Below are 16,797 nucleotides of genomic sequence, written 5' to 3' on the forward strand. Positions count from 1 at the left end.
TGACCTTGGCAACGGAGACTGGCCCTTCCAAATATTACAGGTTGAACCATCATTACCCGAGGGAAGAGAAACGTACACCCAGGTTCTAGATTTCGACCCCTCTTGCCCGGTTGAAGTAAGTCTTCCCCCAGAAATAATTTAGAACGCGAAATTATCTCCCTACGCCATCTATGATCGTTCCGAACTGAAAATCACTTTGCAAAATTTTTAGAAAAAAATTACTCTGGTAAGAAAAAAAATATGTTTATAAATTTTGTTTTAGGGATGGTTTAGAGGTCATTTCGGTAAAGGTCGCGGATTTCTCGAGTTGATGAACCTCCAAACGCCATATTTAAAGTTTGCTTGGAATCTATTTAAAGATTACGCCCATAAATCATCGGCGTGACAACTTGGAAACAATTAGCCTCAGCTTCATCACGGTCCCCATTTAGCTTTCCGTAGAAGCTATTTATGAAGTTGACCGATAAGGACGTAATTGTATCGGCCGGGTTAAGTTTATAGAGTCGAGCGGTAGAATTTTTAAAAACGCTTGCTATTCGAAAATATGGCGCTTAAAGGGAATATAACCTCTAGTATTTCGGGTGCCATCAATAATAATGGACATTTTCAACGCTGCTTAGTGGTTTGTTGCACGCCGGTAATCCCTTCAAATTGCTATAGTCTTACGTAAAGAATTCGTTGGATGTTATGTTTGAACTTTCTGTATTTATTATTTTCAAATAAGTTAGGGGTGGTTGGCGCTACGAGTGTTTGTAATAGTCAGTTATACTTTCCGAAGGTTTTGGTCTAGTCGCCTCGGGTCAAGTGCAAAAATTAAGTTGTGAGACAGATTTCTAGCCATCTTTACCTGCAAGTTACACATTGCGCCAAGAATGTGTGAACTTCATAATCAGATTGAAAATGTGTTTAGATGTCAACGAGTTTTATGAAGTCCTAAACCATTTAAACGACATTAATGAATATCAAAAATGTAATAATGGTAGTTTAAAATAGAAGAATTACACATGGTGGTATTTTTAAAAATTAAAAACCTTTATTAAGGTTGTTTTAAAATCTTTAAGTTTAGGTATGACTTAGGCCTAAGGTGGTGCCTTGGGTATTAGCCTAGCTGATTATTATTCTTATTATTATCCAGCATCACGCTCGAAAAGTAGAAATCAATACATTCTTGTTAATATAAACTAGGTGGTGTCGTTGCCTATAAATCTGGTGCAGTCGTTGGAAAGCTAACCAACTGGCTGATGGTGGTCACATTTTGTTTGTTCAAATTATAGGCTCTCCGATTTGACCGACAAAATAATCGCGGACAAGCGCCAGCTCGTTGACCTCAAAAGTTCCCGGCAAAGAAGAGCCTGGGAAAAATGTTGTAACAAAATAACGCGTTGAACAAAATTAGATCAGGTCTCGGCTTCTCACCGAACCAGCGCCAGTAAGGTGAACGTTTTTCTCCGGGACGAATTATTCCAATATTGATTACAAAATTGGGAAAATTTGAAACTGTCGATGTTATCGAGAGGTGTTATTTTAGCGAAATAAACCCTGTGGATGTAAATGTAGATTTAAGTTTAATTTTTATAAATGATTGATGGCAATTTATTGTTCATCATTATCTACGATCAGGGTTGGCAAGAGCCAGCCAGACTGGATTAAACCACCCTGGTTTAAGCCGGATTTAACCACCAAATAAAATCCATGGTTAAAACCACTTTTTTTTATTAAAAAAATATTGAGAAATTAATTAGTAACATTGACAAAACTTAACCTTCACTTTTTGTCGCGAGTAATGAGAGCTAACATATAAGCAATTAGGGTATCTTAAAATTAATTTTGCGCGTGAAAATACGCTGCCATGTTAGGGTATAACGTATAAAAGCGGGTAAATAAGTCTGCTATACCTCACAATGTAAAGGTACTGTCACGCGCAAAAACGTCATTTTTAAATCGGGAAATTTGAGCAATGAGGGCTTGATATAAGCAATTTGATCATTTTTATTAATGGATTTAACCAGTTTAAACCACCGGTTACAGCCGGTTTTACCCATACTGGATTTTTCAATTTTAAAAAAAGCCGGTTTTTTGCCAACCCTGTCTACCATACATTTACCACTTCTTTACAATCATTGTGTCTGTCCGTCTGTGGATCTGTCTGTCTGGGCTGCGAACGCATTTTCGGGGCAAAGTGTAATCACTGCATACGCAGTTTCTTCGAATTAGGGAAACGTTTTCTTCCAAAAGAGTCCCCTTTTTGTCATTGGGTGTAGAAAAAAGGTTTTCAATTCGCAAGTATCGGGCAGGGGAGTAGGAACCGGGAGTGACAGGGGGGGGGGCAATGCCCCTCCCTAGAATTTTACTGGGAGGGGAAACTAATGTTATTGCCCCCTCCAACCTTTGGTCAGTTGAAATCTTCAAAAGGCTCAAATTATAATTTTAAAAGCATATACAGTTTATAGAACCTCAACTGTGTTTAAATTTCAGTCTTTTCCCGCCAATTTACATAGTAGTAACAAGTACACACGCATTCGGAGAAGCTACACTCCATTAAAAATTAAAAACCACTCTCCAGACCCCTTTTCGTTTATCTTTGCCCCCTCCAGCTTCTAGAACGTTCCTACGCCCCTGGTATCGGGCGGGATTCGAACCCGCGCTCTTCTGCTTGACAGGTGGTCGTTCTACCACAGAACCACGGATACATATGTTACGCTACATTAAAAATTAGAAACTCTTCCGAGGAGAGGTATATTTTGGCTTCCCAACTTGTTGCCTTTCATATCATAACGTTATTTACCATTCTTAACCGCGGAATTTACCACCTGCTAGTGTAGAGAGCTGTTGACTCGCGTGGCATGATGAACTTTCCACCACACCCTTAAGGCCCATTTTCATACTCGCTGGTAGCGGATAAAAATCGTCAAAATTCGCATCCGCCACTCGCAAGCGTGAAAATAAAGCTAAAATATCTGTTGGAAACAGATCGACGCGGAAAGTAAAAAAGTGTGTAGCGGAAGCGGATTTTGTCGATTTTTACCCGCTACCAGCGAGCATGAAAATGGGGCTTTACGCGTTGTAACCCGGCCACCTGAATTAATGGCTTTAAAAAGTCCGAAGGTGGTGCCTTGCTGATTACGGAACACTAGGCTAATATCCTAGGCCCAAGTCCTCTAACGACTTTAAATGCCTTGTAATTCAGGTGACCAGGTTAAATTGCATAGGATGGTGGTGACCTGACCCTCCTTGACGAATATCCGGCACCGCTGCAGGTCCAATTACACTTAACGACACTATATTTATGTGACAGATATTATTTTATTAAAGAATTAAACTGAATTAAACGTTGACTACCATTCGTGAAGACTGTATTTTTGCTCGCCCAACTTTTTCTGAGACTACCCGCTGTAATACTCTGTGGTCGGAGTATAGCTTTCTTTAATTAGCTTCGCGAAACGGAATTAGCTTTTAAATTTCCCGCTGCGAGGCGCTGACAGCCGAAGCGCACGCTGGGTTTACTGTTTCTTTTCCTCTAATATATTGAAATACTTATTACCCGACTCACGAGACGAATAGCGTACGTTACATCGTAAACATTCTTGGTATTACGAAGCGTCGGTTTGTACAGTGGGGTATCAATGCCACGCGATACCTTTTCGAAGGTACCTAGTTTTTAAATAAACGCGTATTTTCAGTTACGATAAGGAGTTAAGTGAAACTCTTAATGCTCCGTGATAATCCGGCGGCGGTTGGGCGAAAGATCGAGACGTTGAAGCCCCGCGAGGGGGAGCTTCTGTCTATGGCGTAACATTCGATCACGCTGAGTTGGTGAGTGACGCGCCGGAATTCGCGGGTCGACCGACCTCTTCGCCGCCGAGTAAAGTCGAAATTCAACCAGCGTCGACGGTCCGTTGGCGCTCATTTTGGGAACTAGACGTAATAAATGTTGCAGCGGGGGAGGGGGGCGTCTTTGAAATAACAATGTGTGGAAACGAATTTTCCACAAATCCGAAGGTGGTCGCCTCTTTTCAGCTTGTAGAGGGCGCTACAGTCTGCTAACGGAACTGGTGCCTTAGACCCAGACGCCATACATCATATTCAAGGAAAATATAGTGCGCTTTTCGCCAGCACTTCAGCCATTTTCGAATACAAGTCATCCGATGATGTTGATTATTTTACTTTTTTAATTTATTTAGGTGCTTTTATCTCTGACACCCGTGAAGTTTCCTATATATCTTGACTCAGGTGATGATGTTTTAGTGTAGGTGCTGATATAGCTTAGCTCGGGTGCTGATTTTTTAGTTTAAGTACGGATTTATCTTTGCACGAATGTTGATGGTTTGGTTTCAGCGCTGATATATCTTAGCTCGAGTGTCGGTTGTTTTACTTTAGGTGCTGATTTATTTTAGCTCGAAATTTGATGGTTTACCTTAGACCCTGATATATTTTAGCTCGATACTTCATGGTTTTCTTTAGGCCCTGATATATTTTAGCTCGATACTTGATGGTTTACTTTAGGTGCTTATATATCTTAGCTCAGGTGGTAATGTTTTAAGTTAGGTACTTATATATCTTAGATCGGGGGTTGATGTTTTAGGTTAGGGACTGATAAATCTTAATTCATTTGCTGATGATTTAGTTTAATCGCTGATATATCTTAGTACAGGTGTTGATGTTTTACCTTAGGTACTGATATATTTTAACTCAGGTGTTAATTGTTTGGTTTCAGCACTGATATATCTTAGCTTAGGTGTTGATGTTTGAGTTTAGGCCCTGACATATATCGGGTGTTGATATTTAAGGTTAAGTACTGATATATCTTTGCTCAAGTGTTGATGGCTTAGATTTAGCTCTGATATATTTGAGCTCGAATGTTTATGGTTTACTTTAGGTGCTTATATACCTTTGCTCGGGTGTGGATGTTTTATATGACGTACTGATGATTTATCTTACCTCGGGCGTTGATGGTTTAATTTAGTGACATTATACTGTTGCCAGAAGATGTTTCACACCTTGTTTCGGGCAGTAATAGCCAAAGTCTGTAGTCATGTTTTATGAGTGTCAGTTAGTCAAAACAATAGCTGGTAGCTTTGTAGAAATTAATCTAGATAAGTTGCTCTAGCGAAAAGAAATCCGAAACTTAAAAACTAATTGGACGGGTTAAGCAACCATTCGAAAACGGGCGGTGATAACTTTTAGAGGTTTAGATTGTTCACAATACAGCTACACCACTACACGTTTGTTGCTCTGGCTTAATCTGTCTATTATAACTCACGACTATTTTCCATAGGTGTTTCGCGTTGCTTAAATCTAGGAGCAACAAACACAGCACCCTACACAAGGAGAACGCAACCCGTCAAAATTCGTGGATTTTCTCGCGTACAGTTTTCATTGGTTAGACGCTTTAGCGCCTGCTGCCGTCGGAAGGGGAAAATTCCGAAATTGTCTACCCCCCGCCCGTAAAACGTTCAGCGTAAAGGTTCATCCAATGAAATTTGAATACAACACTGCGTTAGCGTGTTCAAAGGTTAGCTGCGTTCTCCTTGTGCGTTCTCAAAATTGAAAAAAATATATAAAATTGAAAAAATATTGATCAAAAACAGTAGTTTCGATCCAAATTCAAAGGAATTGACGGAAATTTATAAGTTGTGTAAAATTGGATTAATGTATAGAGAAATTGCAATTTTTTTAAAAATTGGAAAATAATAGATCTAAATTAGCCCAATTTTAAAGTTTTGTAAAAATTATTCCGTCAATTCCTATGAATTTTGATCGTTTTGGATCGAAATTATTGATTTTGATAAAAAAAATTAGTGTTATTAACATTTTTCAATTTTGAAAAAAAAAATATTTCAAACAATTTTGAGATAGTTGGTCGAATTTAGTTTATTTTTATATAATTTTTATTATTTAGTGAAGCACAAATACCCTGGTGGTAGGCCAACCACTGAACATGTTGGCCTAATTTAAAGGGGGAGAGGCAGAAGAAAACCCAGGCCTTTAAGCTCTGCGCGCTAACGAAGAAAGTATATAGTTATGCTTACGGAGAATGTCTACTTTGAGACGATGTTTAGCGTCGCTCCCAATCCATCTTACGCTCTAACCGTAAGCTCCACCCCTTTTGAGTCAATCAAATCAGCCCGGCATCTCATTGGTTCTTTAACAATGAGGTCTTCCGACCATAGATATACGAAATAGTATAGATACACAATTCTTCTATAGGGACCGATATGGAAGTGACCGCTAGCAGACAACGCGTATTTTCTGGATGCCATCTTTCCACCAAAAGTAAAAACAAACAAGTTGGCAAGCCAAAATATACCTCTCCTCGGAAGAATTGTCCCTAGTGGTATTAATTTCTCGAAATAACCCTTAAAGATATATCTCCGCAATTTAGAGTTATTTGTTAAAAATATTAACCCATTTCTATCCCGCCCGGTATAAAATTTTAATTATAATTAAAATAATTGAGACGAAACGACCAATTTTAATTTATTCAGAATATCATAAGTTAAGTAGTTACAACAGTAAGTTAGACGTACTATAACAATGCACAATTGAATTAAACCCTTTTACAGAACAAGTTTATCAGTTAAATATAATACGAAGCAAATTTTAATGAAAGAAATATCTACAGAGGCTTTTTGAAATTACTCGCTTACGAAATACTTGCCGCATCTTTAACGCTCATTTTATTTCAACACTCGCCCTTGATGAAGATACCGTAGATATCTGGTAGTGGACGACTCGTTCACTTCCTGTTGACGTTGTGACGCATACCACATGAAAAAGACCAATGCCGTCCAATTTCCAATATCATATAATGACTCGCACACCCAAGAAATCATTGACTTCGTTAGAAATCGTAGATATCCAAATATCCACACCAAATGTATTTACAAGAAGCAAAAACCTTACCATCAACAAAGCACAGAGAGCCACTTGACTAACCGCCACCTCTTAAAGCAATTAACGTTAAATTATCTCCTTTGAATTAACAGAACTATATATAGGTCGTTAAGAAAGTGGACCACCCACAGGGTCTACCCTTTAACCCTCTAATCTCGGCTGACTGCGCTAAAACAAGATTTAACCTTTAAAAAATACCAGATTAGGCCTTCATAAATTCATTAATAAAAAAAGACTTTATTACCTATTATGCTTACGATGCCTGTCTTAATTTCAGTGAATCTAAGCAGCTATCGGTGGTTCTGTGGTAGAGCGCTCGACTGCCAAGCCGAATGGTCTGGGTTCGAAACCTGGGTGGCGCATTTGTTTTTAATCAATAGAGAAACGCTAAATTAGAATTTCTTCGATGCAATAATTTCAATTTCAATTCTATTTCAATTAAACCAAAATTTCGTACTCTATTAAATACGCTTCCGATAAAGCTGAAGGTCTAATTTTCAATAAGGCGTAACAAGTGTCGGTGGTTCTGTGGTAGAACGTCCGCCTGTCAATCAGGAGGTCTCGGGTTCAAATCCCGCCCGATGCGATCGCAAATTGATACTAAGACGAATACCGTGTACAACTGGTGGAAACCCTGCCATTGGACGTTGAGAGGTAGCATTACACTCAGCACTCGGTCCGTCCCAAAGTCATTAAGAAGAAGTTGGAGAGAAAACGCCCATATAAACACAACAGACTCAACATGCACAACCATCAGAACACGAACACAACAAATTCAACACTCACAACCTACACATAAACATTACAAAAACGTAATACACCAAACCGTCACGACGGTGAGCGAAAAAACACCATCTAAATCAAACCGCAAATGCATCCGTTAACGCTCACCGTCACACGGTGGTTTTGCCAACCCTTTGAGAAACTGCGTACGCAGTGATTACACTTTGCACCGAAAATGCGAACGCGTTCGCAGTCCTGACAGACAGACAGACCCACCCACAGACCCACAGACAGACACGGTCGTTGTATAATCCCTCCTAGGGGACTTTGTCCCCTCGGAGAGGTAATTACACGTTACTCTAGGGCGTGGGGTCCGTCACTTCAAGGAATCATGTACAGGCCCTGATTCCTTGATTCCGAATCACAGGAATCTAGGCGGGAATCATACATTTTTCAGAATCAAAAAATCGTGTTCGAATCATGGAATCATAGTCGAATTAACTTCGAATCCTGGAATCACCTCTAGTATCAGGAATCATTCCCGAATTGTGGAATCATACCTAGAATCTGGAATCATACCTAGAATCTGGAATCATACCGAATTATGCTGGAATCATACCGAATCAGCGTGGAATCACGGAATCACTTAATCAGTGCGAAATCATAGAATCAGAGTAGAATCGCGGAATCAACGTGGAATCACGAAATCATAGAATCAGAGTAGAATCGCGGAATCAACGTGGAATCACGAAATCATAGAATCAGAGTAGAATCGCGGAATCAACGTGGAATCACGAAATCATAGAATCAGAGTAGAATCGCGGAATCAACGTGGAATCACGGAATCTTCATGGAATCACGAATCTTTGAAATCAACAAGAATCAACTCTAAGATTCCTTGATTCCGAATCTTGTACACGTTTTCCTTAAGTAACGGACCCCTCGCGCTAGGGCTATCAACATTATTAGGCCAAATCTACCGCGTTCTTTTTTACCAAATACTAATTTTGATCACCGATAGATGACACTATTACGTAGCGCATCCAGAAAATATGGGTCTTCTGCTAGCTGTCTCTTCCGTGTTCTTCCTACGGGCCCGCAAGCAGAGTAAGGTATCTACGCTATTTCATATATCTATGCTTCCGACGCGAAGTGCACGCCGGTGACGGATTTCCTTCCCCCTCCTCGTACCAGGAGAAAATTCAACCACGGGACCCGCTGATAGTCTCAATATCAATAAATAGATTCTCGGGCTAACTGTAAAAAAGCGGCGGAGACCAGTTCTGAAATGTATTTTTAAGCTAATTTCTTTTCTTCCCAAACAGGCCGTTAAAATGTTATCTTCGCGCCAAAATAAAAAGTGGAATGAAACGCCGAAAGGGGGGGGGGGGCACGATGATACGCGGCGATAAGACATTGACTTGACGCGTCCCGAAACTCTCAAAATACGCCAAAATTTCCCCCTCCTATTCCTCTCTTAAATTTCGAGCGCGCTTAAATAAAAGAACGCGCGGTGTCAGATTTTAGCGCGCTGATATCCGTTGACTGACATTTTATTGAAAGCAAACGTCAACATATTGGTTTTAATTCGAGCCTTTTCGAAGCCCGGCCATTTCCTGACTCCGTTCGCGCTTATTACTGCCAAAACTAGCCGTTGTCTGTAATTCCCGCTCTAAGGCCAACTTGATACGAGACTCGACGAGCTTATCCGCGGTAACAGATTTGGTACGCGGCTCTTGTAATGAACGCGCGGGAATTACAGAGCGCTTCGTGGCTTATTCGACCAATCGGGTAATATCGTATAGAATCGGGGCACCCACGTACTCAACCTACATCCGCCAGTATTTGTTTTGGAACTTGCCAACTGAATTAAAATTGAATTGGTTACGGGGGTGACGTAACCCGGGATTGATTTCGCAGATTCGGGTTTAAGTTACCTTCTCCTTTACGAGGCTATTGAAATAATATACGTGTCTACTTAACTGATGTTGAATAGAATTTTAAAGTATTTCATTTTTGAACTGGGCAAACGTTAATTTTCTATATCGTTATGTAGTAGAGGTGTGCAAATACCATTTTTTGGGGATCGAATCGAATATCAAATATTTTTTTCAAAGCACGGCAAATACCAAATCGAATATTTATAACGTCAAATAATTTGGTCGAATATTTTTAGGGCAAAAAATTAGACCAGTTAACTGATCAAATACCAAATAGTTTTTCGAATATATATAGTTTTGTTTTGGTCTTTTAGACTTGGTTTACGTTTTAGACTCAGTTTTAGTTTTACTTTGCTATTCTAGAAAATTCCATAACAAAAGAGAACACGCGAGTAATCTGGCCAATAGGCGCTAGAATAAACAGCTTCTGCCTTTCGCTAAGAAGTTTTAATACAAACGGTATGGACAATGGACGTGCAAGCTACTCTTTATATGGTCCTTGACGCTGCGGCCTAAAGAGAGGTGCCAGAAATAAGGACTAGTTCGGAAATTTCGCTACGCTCTCCTGGGATGGCCTTGAACTTCAACAAATTAGAAAAAGACCTGCGGTTATTCGACCAGTTTGCAAACTATTTGAAAATACCAAATACTTTTTCCCTATTTTTTCGAATATTCGACTATTTGATCCAAAAATTCGACTATTCGCGAACTTTTCCAAGCGCTATTCGATTCGACGAATCGAATATTCGATTTGGTATTCGATCGAATTATTTGGTCTGACCAAATATTTTGCACACCCCTATTATGTAGTCGAAATTTCGTCTTGTACTTTTGATGCGTATTTTATAATATGACTTTATAAGTATGACACTTGCTATTCTTCGCGCGCGAAAGGTTTACTGAAAGCTATTTGCTACACACCTGCGAGTCACTGTTTTTATAGTGGTTGTTGAAATAACTCAAGTTTCCACCCGTACGGTATGCAACGAGTGTCTCCTTGGGGTGGCGGAGTGGTTAGCGCTATCGTCTCGCAGCAAGAGGAGCCGGATTCGATCCCAACCTTTTGGCACTGGGTGAAGACTCCGACCTACTTCTACGTAAGACTCATGAGACGATTGTATTTAATTAAAATTTATTGTAAAACTAAATTTAAATACAAACATTTAAACCTGACGAAGAGATTTCTAACGTCAGCGTTCAACACTACGATTCGGGTCTTACAAGATCCTTTGTTAAGTGTAAAAATATCAAATTGAACAAGTTTTATTGTTTTGTTTTTGTATGAGACTTTTAACTCTTCTTAAGTATGGTTCAGACTATGCAATTTTATTAGTTCCAAATTAGTAGTTCATATCCGATGTTTCAATAATTGGTCACTATTTCAACCAAACGATGCGTTTTTATTCAATTTTGTTGTGTGGCGATAGTACAACAATTGTCCATACGAGGGCTAACGTTTTGTGGTCCTCCAACTTTTATTCTCGTCTGCTAAATTGTTTCCTGTATGAAATTTAAAAATTTGGTTTAACCTCTTAAAATTATTTACATCCGCTATTTCGATATATTAGATAATTCACGGACAATGAGTCAAAGGTTTCGAAGATACCGCGTAAGTTACGTCATGGAATAACTTAATTTCATAAGTTGAATTTCAAATAGTGGCATATCACAAACAAATTGTACACCCAAAAATTAGAGTGTTGATCGCTCAAAAATTGTACCATAGCTTTGCTGTTCACATTGTTTGTGACACACTTAATTGACCTTTAAAAGTTGTATAGGCTGAATGGTCCTTTAGATGAAAAGTAGCAAGTACATTTTTAAAAATACGAACGTAGCTAATTTGCTCTGGTGTATATGTACGTTTCTTTAAAATCAATGTAGCTAAATATCTTTTATTACTATTGTAATAAAACTTGTACCAAGGTATATATTGGAACAGTTAGAATTGGGACAGACACAATTTAGTATCATTTCCCTAGTAATGTATAGTGAAACTACTCGCGTATTATCAATAATTTGTTTATTGCTACTTAGTAAGTTAGAATGACTATTAAATTAAAAATCCATGATACTTAAAATTTATAAATTTATTCAAACAAACGAGAAAACGGTACGTACAAATCGGAAAAGAGTTAGAGTTAATATTACGTAGAATTAATTAGGGAATAGAACTATAATTAAAGACCAAAATACCTAGCATTAGCGGGATAATTAATTTAAATTTGTATATGTCATAACAATCCTAATACGCTTAAGATTAAATGTGGGCCACTCCTTCAGATTTCGAAACGCGAGGAAAAAAAGAGTGAAATTATAATTTTAAATTTTTTTAAACGTCGGGTTTCTGTCCAATTGACAGCGCCCTCTGTCGACGAAAGAATCTGCTAATTGAAGCTTAATTTCGGTCGTGCGCCATCGCCATCATTTGGTCCCCTGCAGCTTTTTTTAATTATCAACTGGCGCACCGTGTTCCGGGAGGCGTTTCGTTACGCCCTCTGCAGTCGACAGAGCGCATCAATTATTCTTCTCGTTATTTAAATGGGCCCCAAAAGACATGACACCGAATCATTTTCATTAACATATTAATTCAATGCCCCGCAGCTATTGTTAATGGTGAACACTCGCTCGATTTCAGCCCTAATTGGATGTCTTAAATTCACTTTCTAAAAGGGTTTTCGTGTATCCGTTTAATTTTAGGACCGTTTACTGCATTAATTTAACATAATTTTGGTAATATTTTTGACTTCGTAGTTTAATTTCGGAAAACAGATCATTTTAATTTGCAGTTATCACAGAATTATCATTATTTGAATTTACAAAGAAAATTAAATCGTAATTGGTTCAAATAACTATGTTCTACGTTTTAAATAATTGTTAATAAGGACCTTAAAATTGGACAAACAACGCTGTATTTTTTCGTGTGTTTTTTTTAAAGAAAATAAAAGCAAACTTTCTCAATGACGTAATTTGCCGTGTTCTAAAAAAAAATAATCGAGTTTAAAAAAAAACAAATAGTCGTGTTTAAAAAAACAAATGGTCGTGTTTTAATAAAACCAATAGTCGTGTTTTAAAAAAAACAATAGTCGTGTTTAAAAAAAAACAAATAGTCGTGTTTTAAAAAAAAAACAAATAGTCGTGTTTAAAAAAAACAAATAGTCGTGTTTAAAAAAAAACAATAGTCGTGTTTAAAAAAAACAAATAGTCGTGTTTTAAAAAAAACAAATAGTCGTGTTTAAAAAAAAACAAATAGTCGTGTTTTAAAAAAAAACAAATAGTCGTGTTTAAAAAAAACAAATGTTCGTGTTTTAATAAAACCAATAGTCGTGTTTTAAAAAAAAACAATAGTCGTGTTTAAAAAAAAAAAATAGTCGTGTTTAAAAAAAAACAAATAGTCGTGTTTTAAAAAAAACAAATAGTCGTGTTTAAAAAAAACAAATGGTCGTGTTTTAATAAAACCAATAGTCGTGTTTTAAAAAAAAACAATAGTCGTGTTTAAAAAAAAAAATAGTCGTGTTTAAAAAAAAACAAATAGTCGTGTTTTAAAAAAAAAACAAATAGTCGTGTTTTAAAAAAACAAATAGTCGTGTTTTAAAAAAAAACAAATAGTCGTGTTTTAAAAAAAAAACAAATAGTCGTGTTTTAAAAAAAAACAAATAGTCGTGTTTTAGAAAAAACAAAAGTCGTGTTTTCAAACTCGGATAACCCTCATCAAATCAAAAGTTTGTTCGATGTCTAGGTTTTTATCGCGATTTAAATGTGTTGAAAAGTTTGTATAAATTCTGTCTGAAAATAAGTCAATACGTTAGCTGAGAAAAATCGTAAGGAGTAATATAAGGCAATTTTAACGCCATTCGAAGAAAGGAGGCTGACAGAAAATGGGGTCGATACCGGCGTTTTTTAAAAACGTGAAGCGGAGTGATAACGTCACGACAAAGACTCTACTGTTGGCACTCTCACTTCCGACGCCATTTCGCACTAAAATATCTCGAAATTATCCCTTTTTTTCTCAAACCCCATTACCCCGCTTTCAATATGCTCAAAAATAAACAAATGTTCACCCCTATTTTGTCAAACCCCCATTATCCCGAAGTCAATACGCTAAAAATAACCAATGTTAACCCATTTTTTTGTCAACCCCCATTATCCCGCCATCAATACACAATAATACACTTTTTTTCAACCCCCATTATCCTGCCGCCGTGAGTACGCTAAAAAACAAATGATAACCCCTTTTTTGTCAACCCCCATTATCCCGCCGTCAATACGCTCAACAAAACCAAATGTTAACCCTTTTTTTGTCAACCCCCATTATCCCGTCATCAACAAGCTAAAAAAAAACAATGTTCACCCCTGTTTGTCAACCCCCATTATCCCATCGTCAACAAGCTAAAAAAACAATGTTCACCCCTGTTTGTCAACCCCCATTATCCCGTCGTCAACAAGCTAAAAAAAAAACAATGTTCACCCCTGTTTGTCAACCCCCATTATCCCATCGTCAACAAGCTAAAAAAACAATGTTCACCCCTGTTTGTCAACCCCCATTATCCCGTCGTCAACAAGCTAAAAAAACAATGTTCACCCCGGTTTGTCAACCCCATTATCCCATCGTCAACAAGCTAAAAAAAACAATGTTCACCCCTGTTTGTCAACCCCCATTATCCCGTCGTCAACAAGCTAAAAAAACAATGTTCACCCCGGTTTGTCAACCCCCATTACCCGGCTGGCATCACTTAAAAATTGTTTTACAACGCGACTCCTTAGTTTTTCTCCACGAATGATCTCGCAATTTAATTTCCACGCTGCACAAAGTAAATAGTACCAGCCCGACACTTCTTCCGATTCCCGTACTAGTTCGTTAAAACGGATTTCAGTGCCGCGGTATATCGGTTTCCTGCAACGTGTTCTTGCAGGTAGGCCTCTTTGATCTCTCGTTGTTATAATCTTTCTCTTGTTTTATTTCTAGCGCGAGGTTACGTCGCGGTAAATATATTTTTTTTCTCTATAATAATAAAATATACATCCTGTCTCAGTTTCTATCTGCGGTGCGGCAGATTAAATTTCGACGAATCTGGCGGCTCGCTGATAATATTCGAATAAAAAAGAAGGGACAACAAAATGCGCGACTTTTATTTTGCGGAAAACAAATCTCGACGTAATTCAAACTGACGAGGCAATTTCTAGTATTTTTAAAAAAAAACCCTCATTTGAATATTTACGTTTTTGAGGTTGACACGCCTTAGATTTACGATCTTCCAAGTACTGTCGTAAATTAATCTGACACGGGGGTCGTTTGCATTTACGTGAATTTGGGGTATCTATGAATCATTGTTCGATTGAAAATAATTAGTGCTCGGAATTGTTTATTCATTATCCACAAATTTTCCGATTTATTTAAAAAACGTTGGTGGAAAGAATATCATTTTAACTTATTTAATTATGTTTTTTACACAACCAAACATTTATTTGAATAAAAGTGGTATTTATTTAAATAATTGTTTTGTTTTATTTTAATAATAGGCTTATTCACTTTCGATTATTTAAACATTTTACAATTTTTATTCAACTATTGGTTATTTAAATATCGCCGAGCTTATTTTATTCATAGATAAAAATTACTCGAATGCCGAGCACTAAAAATAATCCTTTGAAATAATTTAATACGAATTTAACATAGATTTATACCAAATTAAAAATCATATCAGAGATATAATATTTAAGTATGGTTAGTATTATTAAAATATTAGAAATTTATACGTAAAATATGTACTAATGTATTATGTAAGTGGGGTGGTTATCGATTTCGCCTCGCAGCAAGAGGAGCCGGGCTCGATCCCAACTTGTGGCACTGGGTGAAAACCCGGAACAGCTCTTTCCGCGTTGAGTTTGCAAGTTTTCCTCCGAGCTCTTCGGTTTCCCCTTCCATAAAAACTTGGTGAGGTTAATAATAGTTAGTGTACGGAGCTATTGACTCGCGTGGTATGAAGGGCTTGCCACCACACTCCTATATTTTACATATATATATATATATATATATATATATATATATATATATATATATATATATATGTAAAATATTATCCCTAAGACAAACAATTTAATAACAATTTTAAGTATTAATTTTTTATCATTCGAGACATAGTATATTTGGATTTATTTCTTAACTATATATTATATTATATTAATTTTACTTCATATGGTATGATAATTAATGCACCATAAATAAGGAATTTTATACTAATAATCGCCGAATTTCATGTTAAAAATAACGCGGGATAGGATGCGATTTTTCAATAAGTTTTTAAGTTCATGATCAACGATTACTAATTGCAATCATAATATTTTTTAATTTTAGCTATGAATTTTCAAAAATATTTGTCACTGCTTCTAAATAAGCTTTAGACTAATTAATATTGTCATGGTCAAAATAAATAAAACTTTTTAATAACAATGATATTATTTTAAAACTTAACAATGATATTTGTATCTTATTTCTTATTAAATGCAATGCGCGTAGAAGGACTAACGTGGGAGTGTGTTTTGTTCGTAATCATTATTTAAGGAACAGGCGATATTCTAAAGCTGTAGATAACATTCCAAAAATTCCAAAACTAGAAAAAAAGAATATCAAATATTTCTAATACTCGATAGTGTGACAGAGAAAAAAAAACTAATAGTAATTAACCGAGGAAATAATAGCTAGTCGCGCAAACCAATAATTTTCTTAATTTTTTCTTATAAATACTCGAATATTTTTTAATTATAGACAGCGGTTAGAAAATGTAATTTTATTGCTCGCTGATAGCTATAGCCGCTGTTCCCAAATAAGCACCTACGAGATATTAGACCTTGAAGTCAAAAAGTTCATTTTGCCAGGTTGGGTTTTTTTTACGCGAATGCTTACCGTACGCTTCTTCAAACACTAAAAATACGCATACCGTACCCAGCGTAAACCCTGGGAGTCTATTGTCTCTTAAGGGGGGTTCTAAGTCGTCCGATTTACTAGTCGTGATAACTTTTAGTTTTGATTCTCCAGCTCCGAGGTCCGGATTGGAATCGTCCCGGATCAGCGAAATTTTCATTATCATTAGGGGTAAAAGTGATACCTCACCCTGCGTAGCGGCTGACCCTTCCTTTTACCAGCTCTTAGAGCTCGATTCTCACGCACCTGGCGGGTATTTCTTAAACTAACGTTTTTCAGGGTTTTTTTTCTATCGGCGTAAGCCGTATAATATAAAGT

This window comes from Leiobunum rupestre, chromosome 4, assembly GCF_980474605.1.
Source record: "Leiobunum rupestre chromosome 4, qqLeiRupe1.1.hap1, whole genome shotgun sequence".
NCBI lineage: Eukaryota > Metazoa > Arthropoda > Arachnida > Opiliones > Sclerosomatidae > Leiobunum > Leiobunum rupestre.